At 36.0% G+C, this 24829-nt stretch overlaps 1 protein-coding gene across 5 annotated transcripts in view; it reads right to left on the minus strand.

Moving 5' to 3' along the window:
- Positions 1-24829, minus strand: part of Golim4 (golgi integral membrane protein 4) — an 82132-nt gene that overhangs the window by 41350 nt on the left and 15953 nt on the right. The window contains exon 2 of one of the 5 annotated variants that reach the window (XM_021253911.2): positions 19811-19876. The exons of the other annotated variants lie outside the window; for them this stretch is intronic. The gene's annotated coding sequence lies outside the window, so the exon portion shown is untranslated. The remainder of the gene's footprint in view (positions 1-19810; positions 19877-24829) is intronic. 5 annotated transcript variants of the gene reach the window in all.

A 24829-nucleotide genomic window follows, 5' to 3' on the forward strand; every position in this document is an offset into this window, starting at 1 on the left:
GTGTACAGGAGCTCCAAATTAGCAACAGGTCAGTTTTGCCCATGAAATGCTCACTGCTAAATTTCTGTGCATTTAGGAATTTTTTATAAAAGTTTTCTTTTGATTTTTCTGGCTGAAGTAGCCCAATTCAGTACAATGGCACATGAAAAACCAGATTTGCAAGTTTTGGAGGAGGTCAAAAGTGAATCATCAGATTACTCATGTATAGATGATGAAGATAATGACGTTGATGTTGCCCATGTGAGCCAAAGTTCCTGTGACAGTGTAATGGAGCAAAAATCGATTAATACAGACACAGGGAATGCAGACCTCCTTGATTCAGATGACAATGAAAACAGCAATGTGAGTGCATACTTGGCTAGTCGAAATGTGGCAAAATGGTCATGCAACCAAATGGAACAATCCAATGTTAGAACTAAGTCTGAAAATATAGGGAAGCCAGGACTGCTATTTAACGTTGAAAATTGTAAGAGAAAAAATGCTACAAGATGTGAAATACACAAAGGCTGAAATACAAGTAAAATATTGTGTCCAATAATAGCCGTATTCAAAAATGCATTTATTATGACACCTCTCTAGCTGAACTGAAAGCATTCATAGGTCTACTTAGCAGGGATTTCTCATGGTAATCACAAGAATATAAAAGACTTACAGAAAAGCAATGGTTCAAAATACGGCATAAAAGAAATCTAAAGAGGGAACAGGTCGAAAAAGAAGACAAAATGGCATGAGAAAAACTTCTTAAAGCAACTCAGATGGAGCAAGTCAAAGAAAAGGAAAGCTATGAAGGAGAATAGAAAGCCAACAGATGATACAAATACTCTGAAAAACTCGAATCTGCCATTCAAGTAATGAAAACACCCTAAAGGAGACAAGGAACAGGATCTACTGTAACAAAATCAGCAAAATAAAATGCAAATAGCATGATAAATAACCTTGCAACTGTCTGCTGCAAGATGTAAGCAAAAAAAAAAAATTATGGCATAAAAATTTATGCCCTTGTAGATGTGAAGACTTACTATGTTTTCAATTTAGAAATGTATCCTGGAATTCAGCCACCAGGTCCTTATTTGTATAGTAATAAACTGAATAAACTTTACTGCTAGGTGCACATTGTGCAATATAGTAGGAAGCTCCTGACAAAACAGGAAGAGAAGAGGGGTGACAAGAATGGCCTGGCACATAGGAAAGGAAAGCTAAGCACATGTGCTGTCAGTGTGAGACGTATGCATGAAACATGCAGTTGTCATGTGTAAAGACTACCTTGAGTATCTTAACAACTGAAGCAAATATCATTTTTGTTGTAGAGTTTGATTGGTATTTTCATTGTAGTTCATACAGGAATTTATTTCTGATGTTATCTTTAAGATTTTGTAAGCAAGTACACAGTTGATGTGAAAATGTTGATGTTTGTTCTAAATGAATACATATTAAGAATACTTTTATTGATATTTTATGTTCCTATTAACTACACATTGCGTAATATAATAAGAATCTCCTGACAAAACAACAAGACCAGCGAGATTCAAGTATATGCTATAAAAAGGCCAGGAAAGCAAAACACATATGCTGTAAGTGTAAGCAATACATGTGTATGGAACATGCCATTGTTGTCACGTGTAAAGACAAGTGTGATAATTGAAGTAAAGATTATCTTTTTGTAGAGTGCTATTTGGATTTTTATTATAGATCATATAGGAATTTATTTATGTTATTTTTAAGACACTGTACACCAAAAAAGTTGATGTTGAAAATTTTGATGTTTTATGAACACTCAATTAATATTAAAAATTCAATACTTTATTTTTTGATATTTTTTCCTATTAAGTACCTATTGTTTAATATAATAAAACTTAGAAAATTAAAATTAATAATTCATCAATAGAAATATTCTAAATAATACATGGCTTCTATACACCCAAGTTTCTGCACCTTTATGACAAAATTTATGTTATGCCTCTTAACTATCTTACTAAGAACTGGTAAGCCATTAGTACAGCTAACTTCTAAGCTACACTTTGTAAGTCTAACTTAAGAAGTGAGAAACAGTTCAAGGGCAGGATGGGATCAGATCGGAAAGAGGTGGAAGAATGAGGCAGCAATCAGTGTTAGGATTATGGAGAAGTGCTGTTCATCAGGCTCAAAAAAGGAAAAAGTAAAGCAGACAAACTGAAAAACAAAAGCTTTAAACTAAAAGCTAAGGAATCACATTTGATAATGGGTGGTGGGTGAAACTGGGAGTCAAATGCAGGAACTGAAATTTTTAGAAAGGGGAGGAAAAACAAGGGAAAGCCAACAGGTGGTAACATAACGGCTGAAGGCACACATGGTGACTGGGTTCAAATTCCAGTTCCATTTCTTACGGGGCAAGATGTACCTCAGCCGTCTTTATACAGACATGGTATGTGTAGATAATAACAGTAGCTATTTCTTTGAGTCAGTGTCAGAGTTGAATATGTAAGTACACAGACAGTTCCCAACTCCTAATTTTTTGACTTTACAATGGTGCAAAAACAATGCACATTTAATAGAAACAGAAATTCACATGTTGATTTTTTTTCTGAGGCTACTGATATGCCATATCAGTAATATTCCTCTCTTGTGATGCTGGGTCATGGCAGTGAGCTGCAGCTCCCAGGCAGCCAGTGCTCATGAGGGCAATGAAGCCATACTGCACAGTGTAACCCGCTGCTAAGGTATGATGTTCAGGAGGTTAGGTGTATTAAATGCATTTTCAAGTTATGATATTTTCAACTCACTAAGGATTTATTAGGACATTAGCCCACTGTACATGGACAGGCATTTGTGTAACATGTGCTTAGACCACTGCTTGGTGATCATTATAAAATGAACATTGTAAAATGCTAAAATATTTTTCACCTAGCTGTGATGGTTTAAAAGTGCAAGAGAAGGAATCAGATGATCTCTCATGAATCCTTCCAACTGTACAACTAAAGTTTAATGATAATAAAGCAATAATCATGAGTATTATTATATATACACTGACTTGAATGACAACTGGTCTATTTCTTTTAGTTAGAAAAAAAATCCTTTTTAAAAAAGCAACTAAATAATCATCCGATAGCTCAATAAAACTTTCCAGTATTTTTTACAAAAACTGAATAGTAAAATTAATCAGATAGAATCCTTGTCTCCTAGAAAATCCATTAAACATAAACACAAATACACACACACACACACACACATCTTTAATTATTTCACTATGCATTTAGTAGGCTTTTGAGCCAGTGATATATCTAGACAGGTTTACTGTTTCACTTAAGAGAAGGACTGCTAATCCATTCTTGTCACCTATCTCTATTTTTCTACTTATACTCTGAGGTCAAAGACATCAGTCAAGATGAACTAATGCTGCTAGAATCTCTGCAACCAAAATGTTGTATAATAAATAGTCTCACAGCACCAAGCAAGTCTAAGGAAAAACAAATATAAAAACAATGGTTTAATCTCAGCATTCAAGTTCCTTAATACAGGCTAAGACTGCAACTGGTATAGGAGTTCGAACACAAAGACTCATGAGAGAAAAACAAAGAAAATTCATAATACTCATCTCTTCCTCTGTTTATTGAAAACAGTATAATATTTTCCATGCAGTGGAGAATAGAATGAAGTTTTATTTCCTCTTAAAACACAGGAGTTTAAAAACATGCCAGCTTCCTACAGCAATTTTCCATTTTAACTGACTTCCATCTAAAGCCACAAAAGAAATTAGCTATATACATTCACTTACGGACAAAAAATGTATCTGTTCCAGTTTAGAGCAAAATGGTCCAATTCAGAATTAGGAAACACTCTAAAATTAAGCAAAAAAACACTGCAAAGTTTCTTAACATGTTAAGCCAAGAGAGGGCAATGTTTCTTTGGCAGATACAACAGCCCATATAATTTTGTTTTCAGTTCTGAATACAACATGAAGTTTTAACTTCACAAAGCAAACAAACAACCCAGATTAGCAGGAAAGTCACAATTAAATCTGAGAAAACATTAAGATATAGAAGTAACTTTATCATTTTATATGTGATCAAATTTACAGTGCAAAAAATTATGCTTTCAATAGAAGGCAACAAGAAAGATGACCTTCCAGCCCTCAAGAAAGGAAATAAATTGAAATCAACATATGTCGTTCCCAGGACCTAACACATTTAAGGTTTGGGGGTTTATTTAGGCCTAAAATTGCAGATTCTTATTATAGTCTTTAAGAATAGTTTTGGATCGTGTTTCTAATTTGCCAGAAGTGAGGGAGATGTCAGCCCCTGAGCCACACCCTATTTCCACAGAACAGCAAGTTGACTGTTCAACATAAATACAATATTTTCCTAATTATCTTTTCTTTCTTCTTTTTAAATTGTATTTCATTAGAAGTCTAGGGAAAGAATCCAGGTGATCTAGTTGGAAAACCCACAATCAATCAATCTATTCCATCAATGAATCATATGAGGTGGTCAAATATTAACATTTTAAGCCTCACACTGAATCCCCTCTCCAAACCACAGGAGTATGGGAGGAAGGTCATCTCCAAGATGCAGTCTAGTCCCTCACAATTCTGCATCCATCTTCATGATTTACTGTGACCTCTTTCAGGTGGCTCCTGAACTGTTATGTCCAGGTTTTAATTCCCACTCAAGCCCAGTTTCATGTCACTATAGTCTGGATCTTGAACATCCCCCAAGATCCATGTGCTGAGGGCTTGATCCCTAGGAGGTGATGGAACCTTTAGAGGGTGGGCAGTGGGCTGGTGAGAGATCCTTAGGTCACTGGGCATGTAGCCCGGAAGAGAAATGTGAGGCCCTGGTCTCTCTTTTTCTTTGCTCTGTGATATAAGCCATTTTGCTCTACTGCACATTCCTGCCATGATGCGCTGTCCTGCCATATGCCCCATCCCCAGCACCAGGGAAAACAGGATTATGAATTGGAACTTCCAAGACTGTAAACTACAATAAACCTCTTCTCTTTATAAGTTAATTATCCTGAGTATTTCACTATTGTGATGGAAAACTAACACAAGTATCTTCCAATACAACTTTTCCAGTCTGCTTCAAGATTTAGAGTGGAATCCACTTACTACCTTACACATTCCCATATATCTAAGACTCAAGGCCTGGGAGCAATATCTCCCAATATCTTCCCATCACATGCTGAGTGAAACTCAGAGCCCTCACCAACTTTTCCCAGTCATTCATCCTGCTCTGGCCCCACCGCCTTCTTGTCACTCCTGAGTACTCCAAATGCACTTTCACCTCAGTACCTCCTATTGCCTTTCCTTTCCCAAGTCTCTGGATGACTGGCTTCCTCACTTCCTTCAAGTCTTTGAAAGGCACCTTTCATCACAGATAACCTATCCAAAACAGTCACCTGCATCTCACCCTCAACACTTCCAATCTCCTTTCCCATTTAATTTTCTCTCCAGCACTGATCATTATCTACTGTCTTTTTACTGATGTTATTTGTTTTTTATCCCACTAAAATAAAAGCTCATTCCAGTCAAGAACTGATGCTTAATTTTATTACTGTATTACTGGTACCTTGAATTATAGGCATTCAAAAGACATTGCATAGATGGGTGAATGAATGAATAAATGAATAAATAAACAAACTATAAGCCTTGAAGGCTGGAACTGGCCATTTCCTTTTACCTTCTCCTTTCTATCTTAATCTCTCAGCACTGCTTCAGATGTAATCCCTCAGTCCTTAATATCTAGTGACAGTAACTGAATTATGACACTCATTCAGTGAATGAATGTACTTAAAAGATATTTCACTATTTTCTTCCTTTGCCTATCATTCGTTACACCCCAGTATTTTTAACTGAATTACACTAGTTAGCTCATTTAGTACTCACATAACCCAGAGAACAAAGAGATAAAAAAATAGAGATTAAATATAAATTTATCTGTTTATATATAGGCTCATAGAATTAGCATTAGTTAAATGCTTTTAGAATGCTGAAAAAAACCAAGTTTGATTAGATATTTTTCTATTGCATGGCAATTGCAGTACTTTTTTTTTTACTACATAATAAAGTTCCTGTGATAGTTCACATAAGTGTCTATTTTTAAGTTTGCTAATGCATACAGTTTATGAAGTTGTTTAAGTGGAAAATTTAACCATGATTTGAATTGGTGCTCAACTGTCTCTTCTATTTTAAATAAAACTATACTTGGGTTTTTGCTCATGACACTATCTACATGTAATTAAGATTTGGCTTTTACACACAAGAACAGTATTAGCTGACTTAAGATATATCTCTGCATACTAGTCTTCTTTTGGGCATTTTCAAGTAGTAAGCCCCTAATGATCCTTCTTATTATCAGATATAATCTATGGAATCCTCATGAAAGGATGTTTTTCTTAGTTGCATAGAGCTATTCTATTATAGCCTAGCGATGTTCTAGGCATCCTGGAAAACACCAAAGTATAGGAATTACTTTAATAAAAAGCTTATAGTCAATAAAGTCAGGTTATGAGAAGACACTGTTTTAATACAAGTAAAACAGGAGACACTCAGAGATAACCAAAGATTAGGTGGGCTGGGACAGCATAATGGACTGCTGAGTTGGCAGATTTTTTAACTGACTCTTAAAAAGCTGAGGAGAAAAATACACTCTTGCCTCATGAAAATACTCTACAAAGCAAATCTATGGGGTTTTTCTGTATTTTTTTTTGGTACCGGGGATCAAACTTGGGTCCTTGCGCTTGCGTAGCAGGCAGTGAAACCACTGAGCTAAATCCCCAGCCCATAAATCTACATTTTTAAAGATAGGCATAACTGTATATTGCAAGTAAGTTAGAAACTTCAGGACTTATAGTAACAGATGTAAAAGTTACTCAATGCTAGGTACATATAAACGGACCTTTTACATTAATATCCTTGTTATCTACCAGTCAGATTTCAGCCAGACAATAGCATAATACTTCAAGAAATAACATAGAAAAGAAAAGTAGGGAGAGAAGTGGAACAAATGTAGGGAGATAGAAGGTTGTTTCTCATTCCCCAAATTGATGGATAGACATATACTTCGATGCAATACCCTTAAGATAGGCTAAATATGGAAAGGCACATTGATTTTTTAATAGATCTTTGAATTTATGCATATACTCTTCAAAATTTGATGTATATAAAAACATCTAATTTCCATATCATCTAATTTTCTTCCCATGGTAACTTGTGCCTGTGGACACTTCAATTAATGCTATCAAAGAGGGAACAATCTAAAATTCAGTACATAAGTATCAACCCCTAAGAGGTTTTTATTTCACAGAATACCTACAACTCAGTCAGAATCCCAGAGACTGGCTTCTACATCAAATCCAGCAGCAATATTTATGCAACCCATCCTTAACTTTCAAGTTTTCACTTTAAAACCGAAAATATTGCCCTAGAAATGAGTATTTAGCAAATGTGCCTCTCCCGTTCTCTATGAACTTTCATAGGGGAGTTCTATAGACACTATGTTTAGCATAGAGTTGATGGGAAGCTGGGTGATTGGGGTAGAGAAGAATAAATGAGATAAGGCTAAAGAGGACTCGTTAAGATCTGCATGCTTGTAAAAAAAATACTTTATATGTGTAGAAGTGAGTAGAGAGTGTGAGAACAGAGTTTGACAGATCAGGTAGAAGGTCACTGACAAAAAAAAAAGGTAGGATGACAGGTGAGTTTAATTTCCCCACTGTCTAAATATAATTTGTTCTCCAGTTTTGTCAGTAATGCCAATAACACAATCCCATAAAAATGTTAATGTTTGTTCCAGCAGAATATACAAATTCCAAGGAAGTGAAAAAGAGTGCAACAACAAAACAAAAACCACACAAACAGGAATGTAATGATATTTTAATGGCCATTAAAAACAAAACAGTGCTCAATTATATTAATCATCAGAGAAATGAAAATTGTAATTATACTGCAATATCACTTTTTCTCATCAAAATAGCAAATTCAAAAAAGAGAAAATACTAATAGTGAGCAGGAACATGTAAGAGGAAACCCTAATACTTTGCTAATGGATGTGTAAATTGTTACAACCATTACAGAAAACTGACAGCATTTATTGGAGCTGATGAAGGCATACTTTGACTAATAAATCTCACTCCTAGGTATGTGCTCAACCAGACACTTGACATTTATTCACCAAAAGACACATAGGAGAGTTTTAATATCTGCACGACATATAATAGTTCCCAACTAGAACCACCACAAAAACCTATTATAGTAAAATAGATAAGCTGAGGTTGTTTGAAAACTAAAATACTACTCAGCAATACGACCAAACACAATGTAACAACATAGATGAATTTCACAAACAAAATGTTGAGGAACAAAGCTAGACAGCAAAGTGGTACTTAATGTGTTTCTATTTATAAAAAGCTCAAAAACAAGCCAATCTAATATATGGTGTCAGAAGATGGGATACTATTCACACTGTGTGATGTGCTGGTTGGAGGGAGAGGTAGGTAATCAGGCAGTGACTGGAAAACAGCAAGAGGGGGTACTTTTGGGTGGAGGTAATATTTTGATTCTTGGTGTGAGTGATGGCTGTATTGTTTGCTTTGTAAAAATGTATTGAGAACTGGGCATGGTAGAACACACCTGTATCTCAGCACTCTGGGAGGCTAAGACAAGAGGATCACAGGTTCAAGTCCAGCCTGAGCAACTTAATAACTTAGTGAGACCCTGTCTCAAAAACATTTTTAAAAGACTGAATGTAGCTCAGTGTGAAGACCCTGAGTTCAATCCATGACTTATATATTTGTGTGACTATAAAATTTGATGGTTCACCAAAAACTTAAAAGCTCTTTATATAAAATCAAGGCATTTGTTATTCTTGGTTGTATAAATAAAATTAATAGTGTAATATAAACCATAAGTAGATAGGTCACATTTTCCCTACATCTAAATCTTTCAAAAACAACTTGATCCAAGCTTTTCAGGTACAAGGCTGACATCTGTGTCTGTGTCAATGTAAATCATGTTTTAGTCTTTATAACAGATTTCTGTACAACATTTACCTTCATTTAAGACAAGGCATTTGGGGGATTTCCGTTTGATGCCATCCCTGGAACCCTTGTCCTAATCCAGAGGGATGATTTGGTAAAAACAGCATGCTTGCCATTTGTCATGTAGGTACATATTCATGCTTTCCTGTATATTCCTAACTCCCAAATGTACTGATTTACTTTTTGTTTGTTTTGTGAAAAATCTTGTTTACAAAGACATTTGTATTTGCACTTGTGAGGACACATTCCTGGGGATAAATACTCACATTAGTTTAAATGTTACTGCAGCCTTTAAAAAAAGATTTTGTCAGGTTCCCTCTATAAATATCTAGCCACATTAAAAGAGGTCATTTTGGGCCACTGTGTCTTCCTCACACAGTGGTCTGCTGTTTGAAATAAAGAAGTGGGGAAAGCATCCAGTAATAGCAGAGGCTTTGTACTGATTCCAATATGAAACGCCTTCTTTTCTGAGGAGTGATTTTGCAAGGAGAAAGGAATCTCATCTTACATGTGAGCATATGCAGTAATCACTGACAGAGGAAAAGAACACACTGAAGCAAAATTTAGGAAATTGAATCAAAATGCCTGAGTGGCTGATTTGAAGTAACTATGAAAATAGATCTGGTGCCAATATTTCCATCTTAGCTACTGGGTGAAATGTGAACCCAGAACCAAGGGTGAAGGGTAAAGTACATCAGGTGTGCCATTCTACACGTTTAATGTTTGACAGGGATATCAAGATAGCACAGAGAAGCACAAGAGTAATCGAAGAAATATGCATGCTACTGGTAGCTGGAAGGTCGCTGCTAAGAAGGTCTAGTTCCCTCACCTCTTCTATGTCTAAGATCTAACAGGAGGACCCCTCTAAAGTAAACCCCTGCCTGCCCTCCACAGTCATCTCTTCATTCTTCTGGGCATTTTATGTCCTACCTCCATCAAACTGCCCAAGTCCTTACACTTAGCATTGAAGAATCTTTATATTGTATTACAAGACAATTAGAGAAAAGGCAACACAGTTGGGGGAGGGGGGATCTGATACTAGATATTGAAAATCTGTGTCACCAGCTTGATTGGAATTCTTAAGAGAAATCCTGCATTTTCATTTTTGGAGTTTTAGGTTCACAGAAGCACTGAAAGATACAGAAATTTTTCATATAATCCCTGTATAACTTTTCGTCTCTTATACTTGCTTCTCTATTTGTTACACCATGAGTACTTTTCTGATTGTTATGAACACATGTGGCTCTGAATAGGAATATCTTCTTCATGAGACACTGGGCATTGCTTCATTAGAGGACGGAGGTACATTTTAATCACCAGTCATTGCATAGCATGTACAAGTCCTTAGCAGGAAAAAGCTAAGATCACTGGGTATGACCTTTGAAGGTCAAATATTAGAATTACCTTTATTCATCCTTTAAGAAGGGTTATAGTATTAAGAGGGTAAAGTTGAGGGTAGATAGTAGGACACTTTTGATAATTTATGGTTTTAGAGGGTTTTATGGAAGCTTTTCTAATAAGGCAGCTTGAGATGGTTTCACTAGTCCTTTCTGCATCATGCAACTAGTACATCAGATGGTAAAGCAAGATGGGTGTCTGCCTTCACTGTGGTTCCCAGAGGTGTCCCCAGGAACTGTATGTAGACAGCCCTCCTCTATTATCCCAGAAGGCCTTACTCATATCTATGTCTACACTATTTTGATTACACTTTATGTATTTATTTGTCACTTCCATTTCACTGTGGGATTACTAATGAGAAAGCTGATGTCTTAATAAATCAGTGCCCACAAGCTCACCTTGAATCATCTGGTACAACTTGTGTACTTGCTGAATGTTGAATGAATGAAATTTCAAAACTGAATCACTCTAAAGCAGAACACAATATTGACAATGTAATCTTTCTGTTAAATTTTACTTCATATAATTTACATATGAAACATGTAAATGATTACATATTAAAATAGATTTCTAAGAATCCAGCTCTAAGAAACTTTAATATGGCTGACTTATACCAATGTAAACATAGGAATCCACGGACAACTTCTAAAGTTTCTATATGAAGGGCAGAGAATACATTCTATATTATTTAACAGAGTACACTGGGAGTTTTGAAAGCAGCACAGTAAAATCAATAAAAAGTAAGGATCTATGGAAAGGTATACGACTAAATGCTAAAAGGAAGAAAAAACATCTTTGATGATATCACCATTCTAAGTAGGCTTCTAATTATTCTTTTTTAACCCATTCTACAGCTAGGATACTGATAAAATTATTGAAAATAAGTTAAATGATACTGAGATAGATTGGCCTGGAAGAAAAAAATGTAAAAAGACAGAAAAACAGAAACAGATGGTGCCAAGAGATAACTTAATGAGGATTTGGGGGAAAATAACACTAGCCAGAGCCAAGATTTCTGTATTCCTAGCAGCCAGACACTACCAGTTCTGTGCTCACAACTAAGAAACTTTCCCCAAGTGTTGTTCCTCAGCAATGAAATAAAGAAGTCAGAAAGGTGAGTCTGTATAATGTTAAAAATCTATGATTTTAAAAATGTATGTTTCTAGCAAAGAAAAAGTAGAGACAGTCTTTGACCAATACGTGAACATGACTGATCCACATCCAGTAGAACATGTTTTATCAATTTTGAATTCTTATCTTTTCCTGAGCTAGTGAAGTGCTGAATGTTACTCTCTGGAAGCAGACAGCTGAAGTTTCCCATCAATCTTCAGGATAAACAACTGTTACTCTACAGTGTCTGGTGTGGCTGAACACTACAGTGTTGTGTTAGTTGGGTGTATTAAGTGCACCTGGCTTACACTCTTCTAAACATCGAGTGTATTGGGATATAGCCCCATTGTAAGTAAGTTGAGGAACATCTATGGTAGCCTCAGTGATACATGATCCATTTCAAATTGGTTTGAACACTCTCAACAAATGCTGAGAAATATTCTCATTGTTTTAATAATAGGCTTTTGACAAAAGAAGATTTTGTTTCGTCACCTATGATTTTCAATAACTTTAAAATTATTATATATAAAATGAGACCCTGTATCAAGTTTACAATGTCTACTAAGGGGTCTTTCCTTTTCTATATGGCTGGCTTAGGAACATAAAGACATTATTCTTTTCTGACACTAAATGAAAAATAAAAGGAGCAAATGCATAAAAATACAAGTGCTCTAATTATAAGTGGTATAATGAGCATGTTTGCTTACTTTTTCCTACCTTACATATCCTTCAATTCACTCTTCCTGGAAACACTTTTCTATATACAAGGGAAAAAGAACTTTACGTAGTGGATAGCCTAGTCCTGCACATGTCTAATTCCATGTTTCCAAAGATTATTCATCAGGGTAGAATGAGCCAAAGGCTATAAGTCCAAAGATTCAGCTTAATATTTAACCTGAAAAGTGTTTAATGCCTCATATTTTATCACTGATAAAATAAAAGGCCTTATCAAATAATATCTGAGGCGTCTTCCTGTTCTAACATTCTGATTCTTGTATCTGGTTTAGCAGGCAAGGATACAGAATGGGAATAAAGAAATGACTTGGATAAATGCTTAGAGTCACAGAGCCTAACATGATGTTCAGGGAAAACATGGTACTGAGGAGAACCAAGAACTCAGTGAGCATATGAAAGAAGACAAGAACAGGAAGGTCAACACCTTTTCAGCTGAAGTGCTTAAGACCCTCTATTAGAGCTCAAGGGCTCATAGTCCTTTTTCTTTTGCAAAGTATCTGAAAATGATTAAAATTATTTTGAGAACAGCAAGTAATTATGAGGTAAATGAAAACAGGAACTTCAGGACAGAGTAACTTTACTAGCTCCAGATTCTACCAATTCAATATTCATAAAATTTGGTCATGAGTAGCTGACATTTTTTACTCCATATTCATTTTCAAGCAAAAGAGTGTCAAATTAATTGTAATGATAGCCCTTAAACCAAGCCTCATTAGCATACTGGAATTTCAACTTTATTTTATGCCATTTTTCCACACTGAAAATGTGTAATTCAGAATTTCTCAGGAAGAGCAAATAGTCATTCCATAACAATTTCAAATCTATTTTTATCACCTTGTAGATAAACCTGTCACTGAGAGGTTAAATGTATTTGTAGATGAGTATTTATGTATTCAGGAAAAAGTCTTTTAATATATACTTTAGTAATAATTATAACGAATTATGCTTTTATAGCCTTTTACAAAAGGCTATATACAAAGAACTTTTACATCCAATTCATATATAATTGGTGGGTGAACAAGTAAGATGCTAATTAGAAATTATTTCCATCTATTCATTAGGAGATCAAGTGACCTTTTTTCAGTCATTAGCTTATCTCACATGTACAGTACTTAAAAGTATATTTTCTTAAAAAGCATTACAGTTTTTAGGTGATTTATTATGAGCTTGTTTCATTGTTCTCAATTTCTAAAGAGTTACTTCATAAGAAAAGGAAACTCCTTTATCTGGTAACTTGTATTATTCAAGAGGCTATGAGAAAGAATGGTGACTATTATCTTCAAATTTTTCTTTAAAATTTTTATGCTGCATTGCTGGCACTTCACCTCCCGAAATAAAGCTGGATTTAAAAAACAGTAAGAGAATTAGGACAACTTTTACTTAATAGTCATATTAGATTCTTTCATCTTTGCTTTAAAATCTAGGTAAAATTTTTGCTTACTTTTGTAAAAGATCTACTTTTAAATACTAAATTTAATGAAGATTATTTTGTGACTATTTATAAGTTATTCACAAATAGAATAAAAACCACCATGCTTACAAGTAATCCATCTCTTCCTTACTACAGATTTATGAATTAAGAATTCTAGTGCTGATCCAAAGCAGTAAGCCATAGGAATGAATACACTCTAATCACCTTAAGTGAATACACAGTATAATACAAGCAAAAATAGAAAATTACTATATTTTGTTCAGAGGCTAACACACAAATCAAAAGATAATAAAAAGTCTTGTGTTGTGGTTTAAATGTGTCTTGAAAAAAACCACCTTTTGGAAACTTAATCCTCAATATAACAGTTATGTGTGGTAAGAGACCTGAGAGCAAAGTTTCCAAAGTGTCATCCGTGCTACCTCAGCAATCATTGCCCAGGACCACCTGGGGACCCTGCTCCCAAAATTGTGGCACTGTACTCCTCAGCGGCTGCCAATTATTAAAAAAGACAAGCCTCAATGTTCTCTCTCTCTCCCTCCCTCCCTCCCAGCCCTTTGCCCCCAACCCTCTCGTCTCCCTCTCTCTCCTTTCCCCTTCCCCACCACCCCCATGGAATGTGATTTTGCCACCACTCCAGAAGATACAGGCCATAAACCCTGGCAGGGCCCACATGGTGCTAATTCTGCAGGTGTGCAAAATGCAAAGCTAAGAGTAAATGGCAGCACCCACCTGGACTTCGGCCTGGGGCCCCAGGTAGTCTTGTTGCAGGGATGCAGTGACCACAGACTCTCCACTAGGGTGATGTCTGCTGAAGCACATCCTGAGACCCCAGAACTGTAAGGCCACCAGCACCCAACTCCAGCCTGAGAAAGCTGTTGAGGTGACAGTATGACTCCGGAGAGCTGCTGGGTGAACTGAGCCTAGGACAGGCAGCAGGGAAAGGCTGCCTGAGGCCTTGGAGGTCAAATCCTTGCCTGCATGCCCATGAAGCTGGACAACAAGTCAATGGAGATTATTCTCTAGCTTCAAGACCTCATTTTTTTTTTCCTGCTGAGTTCTAGGCTAATTGGGGGCCAGTTACCCTTTCTTCTTCCATTCTACACCATTCTCACTATTGTAATTTCCAAGGAAGTACTTCATTTAATTTCACACATACATAGCTGGAGAGAAATTTTCCTCGAGATTGAGACTTTCGGGATTTGGATGAAACTAGATTTTGGGCTTTTGAGCTGCTATTGGATAGATCAAAGACTTTAGGGAATATGTAAGACTTCTTTGGCTACTGTGTTTTGACTCTCGAAAAACATCCAACTTTACTGAGTTGTAGATATTGCCATCTTTGGTGCTAATGGCCTCTCTATCCTGATCCATCTGCTTTCTCTTGAGAAGGAAGCCTGAGGAAGACCAAACTGGGCAAGTGGGCTAAAGGACATGAGGGAATGCATGGACACAGGACAGGAGGGGGTTTCTGGAGAGCAGGAGTGGAGGGACAATAAGTGTGAAAAGGTGGTGTCTTACTCTCATCGCTAAGACAAAATATCCAACATCCAAAGTTAAAGGAGGAAGGTTTATTTGGCTCACAGTTTGTAGAGGTTTCATTCCATAGTTGGCTGGCTCCAAGGCAGGTTGGCAGGGTAGACAGACATCTCAGAGGAGAAATAGTTCATAGTAAAGCAGAGTGGGCAGAAAGCAGCAGGCAGCAAGTCCAAAGGACCTTAGCAGCTCTTTCCACCCCTTTTATGTTCAATCTAGGCTACTAGGCTTAGGGTGGGATGCCAAACCAATCAGTGGACTGATTTAGTAATCATACACTCTTAATCTCAGCATCATACACTCTAGATCCAGCCGCCTCTGAAAAAGCCCCCAGCTATGACTGCATGAGGCTTTTGGGGGACATCTAGACACAAGCTATAGTAGGTGGATTCCTGGAAGACCCACACCCCTACAGAGACAAAGACCAGGAGCAGCAAGAACATCAGGGAAAGACAAGGCATCCTGGAGACATTTCAGTCCTTCCTGTCATGAAGCATCTGCTGAGAGGGGCTGGATCCAAGGCATCTGTGATAGTAATGTTTAGTCCAGAAACTTGCTTTCCATGTCCACAAAGTCTTCACCTCCCTTGGAGGGAACCAGCTTCCCAGCTACAGTCACTTCTCCCTCCCCCACTCCCGTTCCTGCCACTGCAAGATTCAAGAAGGTCCATGCCAGATATGGGCCCTTCATTCTTGGACTTTCCAGCTTCTGGAACTGTAAGAAATAAATTTGTATTCTTTATAAACCACTCAGGCTCAAGTATCCTGTTATAGTAGCACAAAATGGACTAAGACACCCTCTGAATCTAAAAGTAGCTGTCACATTTACTGACAAAACTCAGGAAATCAGACTCATACAAAATATATGAGTCATTTGAGGAATAAAAAATAAGGCTAGGTCTCATAAAAGTTCCTATAAAGCAGAAAGAAAAGTTCTACATTATCAATATGCAGAATATGTATGACATTTATGTATGAGGCAGAAAGCAAGTGTTTCCATCATCCTTTGAGAGTTCCATGACTCTCAGAACACAGATGAAATCTAATAAGAATATATTAAAATTTTCTAGTCTGATGCTTCACCGGGCACACGTAAGATAAAAATAATTTTGCATTTCTTTTAGCTTCAGATCTAAGAATGCTATGATTTTAATTTCTCACCACTAATATAAATATATTATCACTAGTGAAAGTTTGTATTTGTAATACTGCACTACAGAAATTAAAATAACTTTCATAGATTTTTTCCTACAATGTCAGTGACTAGGAATTAATCTATATAAGAGAAAAAAATTGATAATTCATGGATGCATTGTCCTGTTAGGTTTACTTTCTTTATCCTGATTTAAAAAAAGAAAGTAAGTAAACCACTAAAAATTACTGTGACTAAAAACTGCTCATGAGAAAACAGAGCAAAAAATTCTCTTAAAATGTGGCTTCTATGTGGACTGATTTTCAGAGCAAATTTTTTTCTGGATTCTGGAAACAAGTATGTAATATTTTATATATCAACATCTTAAACAAAAACTTTTAAAGTAATCTGTTCTCTTTTTGGTATGTCTAATAAGACACTGCAATACAAGTATAGATTTTTAAACCATAAGTAGAAGCTTTACTTCTGTCTTTTCACCTATTTTTATAACTTCTTTAAAATTTAAAGTAGAAATAAAAATTCACAAAGTAAAATATTGATTTATGTTGAGAAAGAGAAATGACTATCCATTTACTTTGATTCTGTAAAGACGAAACACCAAAATTTTACAGGTGTTGTGTCTAGTTGTCTAAACTATGAATACTGTCTTTTTGCCTTTTAAATTATTCTGCACTTTTAAATTTTTACACAATCACGAACAAATCTTTTAACTTTCTATCTTATCAATTATGATGTGCTCTTTTCACTATCCATCCACTTAGTGGGATGCTTTTTCCCACTCAGTTTCTAGAAGAAAAGGAAATAGCAAAATCTACTCAAAGGCCAGTTTATTGTTATATCTGAGGAAAAACAACGTTTAGCTCAATCCTCATATCTGATCCACATTATCAGATCAGGATGAGAGTCGATGTTTCCAGTGGTGGTCATTCTTACTAGTGAATAAGGCAAATAATACATTTTGGAATGGCTTTCAAAAATATAACTTGAAACAACATAGATTTTATTTAATTCATTTCCTTTCTTTTTTTTTTCCAGGAAAAAAGATGACACAGAGCTTTCACTAAAAAAATCACAGGCAAGTGAATGATTTAAATAGAGACCATAAATCATAGAGGGAGAGAAGATAATGTTTTCTAATTAACACAACTAAATTCACCAGAATATTACATTTTTTAACTATTCCAATTAATCAAGTTTTGCTGCTTTGATATTCATAGTCTCTGACTAAAAGGAGTTAATAATGGAAATGGAAGCCTTTCAAAAACCATTCTAAAATAGAAAGCATGTGAAAAATAAAAATGCTTTCATGTTTTATAATATGCCAAACGTATTTTCATTCTGGAGGTCTTACAAGGGGGTCACTAGAGCTTTATGTCATTTCCATTTTTAAAGTTAAGTGTCTCTTAAAACTTTTGATCTAATATAATTTATAGTTAATTTACAACTGTGAAGCCTCAGTGTATAAAGTTCCTAATTCACCATTCGAAAGGTAGTATTTGTTTTCCTAGAAGTTGTATTTCACCAACTATAAATGATGGGTGGGTTAAGTTTTTCAAGATGTCTACCATGTACTACGCATACTGTAGAGGCTTTCATGACACTCATAATTCTAGAAAACAAGTATGGTGTTTATTTTAATACGTAATGGCATAGGCTAAGTGGCTATATACCTTACCAAATATTACCCAGGTATTTAATTATAGAGTTCAAATACGAACTCAGGTCTACAATCATTTCAAATTTTGGGGAAATAAGTAGCTTCTTCATCTTCTTGATCCAGATGCTTACACTGTGGTTTAATCAAGTCTCAGAGGCAATCTCTACCTTGCCAAACACAGATTCAAAGGCAAAGTAAAAGAATACATGAAACTCAAAACAAATTATTTTTATATTCTCTTCCAAAAATATAATTGAGCAATACTTGCTAAGTTTGTTCAATCTAAGGAAACCACCTTAGTTTTTATTAAACAAGCTCTTAAGTGAGTCATTTAAAATCTTTAAATTCTGTGACCTATCTAGAAGAGGCTCATGGCTTAATAATGTGAAAGGAAATGCTTATTTACTGAATGCAACACCTTTCAAATTAAAGATCAGAATATAGAGTCTGAAAATAAATGAAGTCAAGGACAGTTCCCCAACTCAATAGGGTGCATGAGTTCACTCTTCTCAGTGACTGGTGCTTTTCTATCCTAGGGTGCTAAGTCTATTCTAAGCCCATTCTTTTTGAAGTCACTGGCAAAGATGACACCTTTCTCCCCATCCTACAGGCCAGGCCTGCCAAAACGGAGCAAAAGTGAGCCACAGAAATGTGCTTGGGGCACACTGCTCACAGCAGTCACCTGAGCCAAGGAAAGGAGGATGCCAAAAACAGTCTCAAGCATGACCTAATGAAGGCTTCCAGCTGACACCGCCAGCCATTCCCAGCCTTATGGCACATTTGAGGGATAGGGAAGTTGCGTTAAATTGGAGAGAAAATTGCATTTGGAGTCAGGTTTGCTTCAATACTTCCCTATCTTTTATTACCTTTGTCACTTTGACACATAATCTTTCTGAGCTTCATCCTTTTAATCCATTGTGTTATCGATAAGGGCCTAATTCAGTGATAGCACATAAAAGATATTCAATGAATTTTGGCTGAATTTAAACTAAGGAACAAGCAGAGTCTCAGCACTCCTCCTATGGCATGGATGATGAATGAACACAAGAAGCACCACATTCTGAAAAGAGAAAGCTGGATAAAGGAGCTGGCCGTGGTGGTGAGTTCCTGGCAGCCAGTGGAAACTGGCCCAAAGTGAAAACAAGGGCAGATGGCAGCAAGAAGAGATCCACACTGATGAGATTCTCTGGGGCAGATCAGAAAATCCAGGAGGCCAGGAAGACAACCCAAGTTTGCTTGATGACTAAAAGAGAATGCAAATCTCATTGATCTTGTTACTAAATGAGTCACAAGGGTGGATAACCTGAGAAAATATGTGAAGCAGTGAAAAAAGTGTAAGTAATTAGTGGATGCTGTGGAACTTTAATTAAAACATTCCTGACTCTGACTGCCTTGTTAACTTCGGTATCTATAGTGACTGGCACATCCTTCATGAAATATCCACATCCTTATTCTTCTCAAAGACTGAGGTGACTCTGACTTCTACTGCTATAAATCCCCTGGAGGAAGAAAAATACCATACCACCTAGTAGTTAAACCTCCTCCTGCATATAAAATCTCTCCAGGAAACACAGAGAAACAGTTCAATTTTAAGGTCAGTCCTAGACTGCATTTTCCACAGAGCTGCATTCCTGGTACCACTCTGCAGTGAAAGCCCCCAGGTTGCTCAGGATCTCGGGAAAGAACGGTATCTGTAGGCCTGATCTTCTGGGGCCAGCCCTACACTACAGGTGTAAACCAAAGTGTTCTTGTCAAAACACAGTGGCATGCATCATGCTTACCGAGGCACTTGTCACCAGGCACTTGGGGAAGGAGCCTGAATCCACTTCAATCCGGCTGGGAAATGACTGAGGAAGGAAACAGACTACCAAGTAACATTCTGTCCTTAATATATTCATTTACTATTTATATCAACACTACGAGGAAAATGTGGCTTTTTTTTTTAAGAATTCCCAAAAAATTCAATATATCCTTAAGTGGAGAAAACTAAAATCTGGGAAAACTATGGGGTAGTCTTACCACAAAGCCAACTACTATATGTTGATCAGAGACAAAACATTAAAAGAACACTCAAGTAAAATAATATTCAGTCTATTAAGGGAAGTTGTTAAAAACAGGTATCACACAATGTAAAAATAGGTCACACACAGCTAAACTAAAAATAAAACTTCCTTTAACACTTAATTACTTGAAATAATTTTGAGGTAGTCTTATGCATTCTTATTATATATAATTCCATCAAAGTTGGTTATTTTATTGTCTAAAGTCCTTTTTTTTGGGTACCGGGCATCAAACTCGGGGCCTTGCACTTGCAAGGCAGGCGGAGTTATTTTATTTTCAAGTCCACAGAAAAACTACATGCTACAACTTTAAAGAGAGGGAGAGAGAATGACTATAGTAAGAAATTGACAACAGCAAATAATACTATAAAAAATCATTACTGCCCAGAGAACTAATTCTAAATGAAACGGGGCTATTTAATGTATGAGCAAATTGTTCTCTATATGACAAGCATATATAATAAAATACACTTTCATATATTTTGGTCATTTCTACAAGGTAATTTTTAAAAATAACTAAATAATTTACTATTTCTGCTTATATAGAACAAGTTTCCTTCTTTTGTTCAAACAATATGGGCTTTTTGTTATATTCTGAGGCTATCAAAAGGAACACAGTTTTATGGACTAAAATAGTAACTGTATTGATGCTAAGACATTTAGAGGTCATTCTATTGTACAGCCACCTTCAATTCTCCCACTTCCTTCACTCTTTTCATTTTTTTCTTCATTTCATTTGTTCTCATATGACCCACACTATAGTCTGCTTTTCTGTACTAAAAAGACCCCCTGAGTGAGGTACCATATCTTATTTGTGTTTGTAACATCATAGTACCTTCTATGTAAAGTCAATAAATATTAGTTAAGCCAACAAAATTTATGTTCAGTATACACAATTTTAGAATACTGGGAAAAAAATTTTCCATATGAAATGGTTAAAATAAAACTCAGAGCTTTGTATTAGTCACTTTCCCACCACTAATACAAAATACCCAACATCTTCAAATTAAAGGAGGAAAAGTTTATTTTGGCTAAAAGTTTCAATGGGTTCAGTCCACGATTAGCTGGCACCAAGGCGGAAATGGCATGGCAGAAGAGCATGGTGGAGGAAAAATGCTCACAGCATGACAGCTAGGAGGCAGAGAGAGAAGCTAGCCAAGGATGAAAACACATCCTTCCAAGTCACGCACCACCCCCCTCCGCCCCATGACCTACCCATTCTGTCCAGGATCCATCTCTAAACATCAAATTTTGGTGGGTATTTTAGATCTAAACCATTAGCAAGCTTGAAAAGGCAATTTATTTATACATTTATCAAAAATGGACACTTACTATATTTAAGACATTGCTTTAAGTTCAATAAGAATAGCAGAATCTGTTTTCTTCATTGAAAGTCCTTATACAATCTTATAGATAGGCAACAAAGTGACACAAAATGAGATTTCAGGTAAGAAGAAAAATAATGTAGGCTACTATACTTGGGTGGGATGAACTATGTTCATTTTTCTGCTTATGTAGGTATTCCCTTAACATAGAAAGGAAGAGACATAGTTATGACTCATGAAAGTATGAAAGATACAGGTTTCTCCAAAACAACTAGTTAAATCTCCCTAGGTGGGAGAGTTCCTCTGGTCCCTGGCTTCTCAACTGTCCCCAATGAGTCCCACTTCCTGGGACTGGTACTGCAGTATGCACCCCTCCCACAAAATACCAGGGTTTGTCTGTGTGACTAACAGCACACAGCATAAGTGAGGGTTATAACAGACTGTGGCTTCCACACTACTCCTCCTTTCTTGGATCTCTCTGTAGGAAGCAAGCTGCCACACCATGAGGATATGCAGGCAATCTATAGTAGACATACATTACAAGAAATGGCAATGACCATGCAATAGCGAGGAAGAACCACGTCAACAGCTTGGAAGTGGATTCTCCCTGAAGATTGTAGTCCTGTTAACAGAAGGACTACAACCTTATGAAAAATCCTGAGTTGAATCAGAACCATCCAGCTAAGCAGTTTCTGGATTCATGGCTCTCAGAAAACTGTAGGAAATAATAAATGTTTATAGTTTTGTTTCTTGAAGGTATTATATTTTGGGGTAATCTGTTACGCAGCAGTAGATGATACTGCTGCTTTTTCAGGAAAAGAAAAACCTATGTAAGTAGTTCAAATAACCAGTGATTCACAGATTTAGGAAAGAACACTTTAGATGGTGAGCCTAGTAAGCAGGAAGATAATGAGAAAGGTGTGAGCTTGAGGTGTCCCCGAAACAGTGAAAAGGCCCACATGGCCGGAATAACGATAGAGAAATATAGCAAAGAAGTAAGGGAAGAGCTAAAATGTCCTTCAAGGAGAGATGAAAAGTAACATTACGTACTTTATACTTTGCAAACAATAATCTTTGTAAAATACTGAGCTACTGCCTAGGAGGTAAGGGTAGAAGTAAGAATACCAGATAAAAAATACTGTATCAGTCCACTCAACAGATCAAGTGATGAGAGCTGTTATCCCTAGTAACTCAGATTAGGATTTAGAAATAAAAATAGGACATGGTAAGATGCAAGGTCTGTCCATATCTTAAAAGCAGAGTGAACATAACTACATGAAAAACTTCTCCATGGAGCCTGCATCATGCCATTAGGTTTCTGAATGACTGAGCATCAAAACAAACTTGGGACAGTAAAATGTGATCCAGTGAGACATAATTTAAAATTCAAAAAATCATTTGTTGGTAAGGAGGCCTAGAAAGAAAGACCTACATCCTTAACAACAATTAAGCAATCAGTAGAACTTTAAGTAAATAATGCTTAAGCAAAAAAAAAAAAAACTAGTACATTAAAAAAAAACAGATCAGGGTGAAAATAAAAGTAAGTTTTATTTTCATATCAATATATTTCCAAAGAAAGAATACTGGGAACTGAAGATCTGCTTGCTGGTTTCATAAAACATTTAGAGAATTTATTAGAGCTTAACGAGAATCTACATGTCCCACTTAAAATTTTCTGAACAGGCTCTATTCACAAGAAGTACGTAAGTGATCATGTCAAAAAAAAAAAACCTTCCTCCTATTTCTTCTTCTACTATATTCACAAAAATCATGTCAAGACGACTCAAAGGAAATATCTACTTACAAATCAAGTCTACATTTGTTTGCCTACCTAGAGACTGATTTTCAGCTTCTGACATTAAGCTGAAACATGAAAAATTAAGATTTAAAAAGTAAAAATAAAAATAAATCGCTGTTAGGATTGTCTTTTTAAAGAAGACCAATATAATGGACTAGTTACACAAATACATATCATATCATGTATATACACAACAATAAAGATCTCACATTAAATGGAAAAAACAGGCAACTTTAAAGCAACAGTATTTATAAGAAACTACTTAAAAATCACATAACTTCCTAAAAAGAATGATAAAGCATCTCCCTCTATGAATTTTCCAAAATCTTTTCCCAAGGCAGTATAAACATATAGTTGTCATAACAGGTGCTAAAACCATCAAGAAAATAATAATGGTATAAATTGACTTTTTTTTTTTTTACAAGAGTCTAAGTGAGCATGAAACATTTCATAAAAGGGAGACATTATGTATGTTCAGCAAAAGTCAACATCAAATCTAAAATGTCCAAGTCTATCTGCAGGTCCACACTTTAACTTGTTTTTTAATTTTTTTTTAACTTACATAAATTAGTACATAAAAATTAATCCTATGGCTTATCATATCTTCTTTCACTACTAAAATCAGCACACTGAGTGTTGAAATACTCTGATAAAGATGTCCTAGATATTTTATGTTACTGAAGAATAGTCATAAACATCCAAATCCTTTGACAGGCCCCCCCTTCTCTTACATTCTTTTTTTTTTTGGTACCGGGGATTGTACTTATTTTTCTTGACAGCAGCAATTGAATAATCAAATTTACACCTCCCATGAGTTGTATGGGCAGTGGGTGCATCCGTAAATATTTGTTGAATAAAATAAAATATTTATGTATTGTTCTGTTTAGAATTCATTCCAGGTGTTCATTATAAATTCATGTCTTCTACCTTGATATTTACAAATGTAACTAAAACTAAATCACATCTTGTAGGAATATGTTTAGAAGCCTGTATCAAGTCACTGTAAAATGATTCTTCAAAAAAAGAAGTGTTCTTTAATTTCACACTATACACTATTTTGAAACTGACTGGTAAATAAATAGGGTCATCATTCCAAATTGCTCACCCTGCACAGCTGGAATTATGCATCTGTGTCTCACCATGCAGTGTGGAGTGCTAAATGCTGTCAGCAGAGTACTCTTCATCATCCTGTGAATGTTGGGCTTGTCTATGTGACTTGTCTGGCCAGTGAAATGTAACCAGAAGTGACAATGTGCTACTTTAAAGGTAATAACATGGGCTCTCCTTTATTCCTGTCATCTAACACAAGAAGTTCATCCCTAGGTGACAAGCCTTTCAACTCAAGTCATGGATTGGAGGCATGTGGAGCCAAACTGAAACTGACCAGAAACCTAACATCCAGGCCAGCGCCCAGGCAGTTAGACTCAGCAGAGCCTGTAATGGCCAAAACACAGCCAAACTACAGACCTGTGAACAGGATTATATCTGTTCTTGTAAATTTGTTGTTGTAAACTTTTAAGATTTGGAAAATGTTACACAACAAAAACTAATCATATTGATGTTCTGTATCCTTACATGACTACTCATACACAATTGCATCAAATCACCTCTTCTTGA

The sequence above is a fragment of the Heterocephalus glaber genome, unplaced genomic scaffold (genome assembly GCF_053883595.1).
Source record: "Heterocephalus glaber isolate CG9 unplaced genomic scaffold, H.glaber_assembly_v1.0 deba00001504, whole genome shotgun sequence".
NCBI lineage: Eukaryota > Metazoa > Chordata > Mammalia > Rodentia > Bathyergidae > Heterocephalus > Heterocephalus glaber.